Source organism: Podarcis tiliguerta, assembly GCF_965153285.1.
Source record: "Podarcis tiliguerta genome assembly, chromosome: 8".
In the NCBI taxonomy this organism is placed as follows: domain Eukaryota; kingdom Metazoa; phylum Chordata; class Lepidosauria; order Squamata; family Lacertidae; genus Podarcis; species Podarcis tiliguerta.
This window is the reverse complement of record NC_139541.1, coordinates 75,606,054-75,610,620: the sequence shown is the minus strand read 5'-3', so window position 1 is coordinate 75,610,620 and position 4,567 is coordinate 75,606,054.

Below are 4,567 nucleotides of genomic sequence, written 5' to 3'. Positions count from 1 at the left end.
TCCCGATGACATCACAGAGCAGGGTGGGCGGGGCAAAGGCTGGTTGGGTTGGATGCTGAAGCATTGGCTCAGGAAGTCTTTGGTGGCATGGGGACCCTCATACTTGCCAACATTTCTGCAATGAAAACAGGGACATCCTATTCCATAACAATGATAACCATAATAATTTTATTATTTATGGCCATCTGTCTAGCTTGCCCCAGCCACTTTGGGTGGATTCCAACATACAGTGGTACCTCGGGTTACATACGCTTCAGGTTACAGACTCCGCTAACCCAGAAATAGTATCTCAGGTTAAGAACTTTGCTTCAGGATGAGAACAGAAATCGTGCTCTGGTGGTACAGCAGCAGCAGGAGGCCCCATTAGCTAAAGTGGTGCTTCAGGTTAAGAACAGTTTCAGGTTAAGAACAGACCTCCAACATGAATTAAGTACTTAACCCGAGGTACCACTGTATGTAAAAACAAACATTTGGGGCTGCCTTCAGAGGTCTTCCAAAAGTAGTGCAGTTACTTATCTCCTTGGCTCGGGGATCACATAGCTCCATACCCGCCAACATTTCTCCAATGAAAATAGGGATGCCGTAAATAGGGACATTCTGGGATCAAATCAGAAACTGGGACTGCAAGTAAATAAAACTCAAATACAGGCCCTTTGGAGATGTCGCATGCTGCTTACAGAGTAATGTTTTAATGATAAAACCAGGTGTCCCAGAAGCTAATTACCTGGGCCTTTGTCCCAGAATTGGCACCCGATCCCTTGGCGATGTGCCAATTCAGTTTCAGGGGATTTGCACCTCGACATTTGCGGTTATTATAAAGCTTCGAGAGCCCCACTGTAAACACACAACTGGGAGAGTCTTGGCCATTGCTGCGGAATAATAAGCAACAATTGGATGAGTGGCAGAGAGATTGCCAATGTTTGTTTTTTTTTAAAAAAAGCTGCCCCTCTTCCTATGCCTTAACCGCAGCTTGTCGTGCATCAGTTAAGGGAGGAAAGGCAGTTCCTTATCTTTTCATGCCAGTTAAAGGCACAAGAGCAGAGGAAGCAAAGCAACAAATTAAAGCGCAACGGGAAGCGCAAAATGGCACCTTTAATTACTCGGCAGGAACCAGGAGCACAATTAGATCTGCCACCACATTTCAAAGCAAATCTGGAGAGTCCCATTGAAGCAAAACATCTGTGAGGATTTTGAGAGAAGTTAAAAGAATGCCATTAAGACAAACATTTTTTCAGGCGGCTGGCAGGGGAGGCTTCTACATCATTCTAGCTGGGAGAGCCTGGGACACAATTTTTTATTATAATTATTTTTTAAAAATGCACTGGTAATTATATAACAAGCAATTAACTTGCTTGTCTTGGTCGGAACATATGCCTTTGAAATATTTTGATAAATATTAGGCTATACGAGTAGAATTCAATGTTGCTCTCTTACAAATTCTCTGTCTGCACATGCAATTCATCTTGCCAGATGGCAAGATCCTCCCTCTCATCCCTCCACACTCTGTTCAGGGAGTTTTTCCAAAAAAAACCCCCACTCCCAGCCAACCTCAGGGGCGCAGGGAAGAAGAAGGGGAAAGATCCATCGTGCAAGAGAAGTCTTTGCACTGGGTTTGTTAAGTGAATCCGGCCCAAAAATATTTAGTGTTTGGAATTAGGTTTCGGTTCCCTACCCAGCTTCCCTTTTCCTTGGAAGCACATGTCCATCAAGTCGGTAGGTTCAGTGGCGTAGTGTGGGTTGTCAGCACCCGGGGCAAGGCAAGTAATTTGCGCCCCCTAACCCGTGGATTTGCGCCCCCTAACCCGTGGATTTGCGTCCCCTAACCCGTGGATTTGTGCCCCCTAACCCTAACCCCCAGATGTTGCGCCCGGTGCGGCCAGCCCCCCCTGCACCCCCCACGCTACGCCACTGGGTAGGTTAGGAAGTTGCCTTGGGCTGAGTCAGACTGTTAAGTTGTGGGTGAACATATCAGACGACACAGTGATTCTTCAAACAGCTCTTGTTTATTCACAGGCCAGAACAGAACAGAACTGAAGGGTTCAGCCAGCCTGCTTATGGAGAGCTCCACTACAATGCAACAGTAACAACTTTCTGTAACTATCCAATCACTGAATGTCACTTTCAATTCCTTATTTGCATATGTGGACCTGAGTGAAAACTATCTACAGTATCCCCCTGCTGGCCCAGGGTGAGAACTTCAATACATAACACAGACCATTGGGTCCAGCTATCTCAGTACCGCCTACACTGACTGGCAGTGGCTGTTTGTGTTTCATATGGGGTCATAGAATAATAGAACGGTATGGTTCTAGGCACACTGCATCAACACATATGGGAGTCCAGCACGGAACCCCCATGCAAAATAAAAATTGCCTGTACAATAATCTTATAAGTTATGTGGCACTGTGGTCTAAATCACTGAGCCTCTTGGGCTTGCCGATCGGAAGGTTGGCAGTTCGAATCCCCGCAACAGGGTTAGCTCCCTTGCTCTGTCCCAGCTCCTGCCAACTAGCAGTTCGAAAGCATGCCAGTGCAAGTAGATAAATAGGTACCGCTCTGGCAGGAAGGTAAACAGCATTTCCATGCGCTCTGGTTTCCGTCACGGTGTCCTGTTGTGCCAGAAGCAGTTTAGTCCTGCTGGCCACATGACCCGGAAAGCTGTCTGTGGACAAACGCTGGCTCCCTCAGCCTGAAAGCGAGATGAGCACCGCAACCCCATGGTTGCCTTTGACTGGACTTAACCATTCAGGGGTCCTTTACCTTTTTACAATAATATGCAACATTATTATACAGTAATAATGATAGGGGATCCATGTGTTGCCTTTTGGCTAGATCTGCTATTTTCAGTGCACGAAGCTGGGCAAAGGATTTTGAGTGCTCCAATACCTTAATTTGGATTGACCTGAGTTGTGCTTTCCACGAAGTTTGCCTGCACGTAACAGAATCTGCACACCATTCTCTCGAAACGGAAACACTTGTTGTTTTCAACGTTCCTAAATGCCTAGCTTTGGAACATACAGAAGATCCCCACCATCAGGGGCGGAGGAAGGGAGTGTTGGGATACTGCTTCAAAGACTCTGCCGCGGCAACCGAAAAGCCTTACTTTTCCCCACATACCTCTCGCAGTCTTTCTCTCCTGTAAGTGCCGTGAATCTGGGCCCATAACCCTGATGGCTTTTGTCTCTCTCTGTTGCCTCAACATGCAGGCAGGCAGTCATGTTTTTTTCTTTGTTCTGACCAATGCTGAATAAAGTTGTAAATATGCTCTTCCGGGTGCATCTTTCGTTGTGGAAACTCTGCGAAAAAGGAGTGCACGAGTCCTGGAATGTGGACAGCTATTTCTGAGGCTTGTGTTGCTAATTGACTGATACTGTATCTACGGGAGATCGATGGATCGTCTGGAATCGACGTGGAGGCATGATGGCCTTTGTCTCCCTGGCAGTATCCCAACAAGGAGGTGTGGGGGGGCGGACTGCTCCGGGTGTCTTTGCTGAGGGGGTGACATTTGGCATGCTGCCCACCCTCGACTCCCAAGCCTACCCCGAGCTGTCGGGGGAAGGCGGGAGCTGCGCTGCTTTGCCGGTGGCATTCCCCCCCTTCCCCCTTCGTTTTCACAGCTTGGGGGAGGTTTGGGAGTCGTGGGTGGGCGGTGCGCCAAATGTCCGCCATTGACGCCTCGTTCCACCCCTGGCTGCAGGGCGCGCATGCCACTCCATGCACCCGAGTGGCTATCCCGCACCTGGGGGGGCACCATCCGTGCCCCCCGCCCCCCTCGGGAGTGCACCTGTCTTGGGCAGTGTGGGCATGTGCTCTGTCACTGGGCCCCACTTTCTTGTTCTTCCTGTACATCTTATCCGGAGTGGCCCCAGGAGCCAATCCCCAGTGGCTGACTCACCTCCTTTCACTCTGATTTGCTCTGATCAGTTTAGATGATGAGAAGACCACTTCTTCAGTGGCTAAAAATGCTCCCCTTTCATGATGATTGGGTGACTCTAGGATGCTGGAGGCAGGGACCCTGCTGCAGATGCTGGACCGCCATAGCTCTTGAGTGTGAGTCTGGGCTCATCACAATCTTAGCCTAACCACCTGAAAATGAAGCACATTAAAAACCCCAACCAGTTTAGTGTACGTTTGTAGCAGTTCCATCATCCCATTGTTTTGGAAGAAGCTGGATCTTGTACGTCAGAAAAACCCATTTGCGGTGATACGTGAACGATAGTGCGTTTGACGCAACACTAGCCGTACGCAGGGTATGGCTCTGCCATTAACGTAAGTCCATTAAGGATAATGGGTCTACTCTGAGTAGCGCTTAGTTGGGTGCCACACACTGTCAGCAGTGTGAAATCTTAGCTGGTCCCTAACAACCTCTTGGGCAACATCAGCAGGAAAAGGCTGGAGATGCAATTCAAATTGTTTGAAGATTAAACTTCCCTGAGTCCTTCGGAATCCCCTCCCACGCCTTCTGCCAGCTTCATAGCAGAAATGTGAGCGGCCCATAGAAAACAATGAAAAGAAATCCAGGGTCTGAGCACAAGCTGTGTTCGAGCTTCCGAGTATTCTTTGCCTC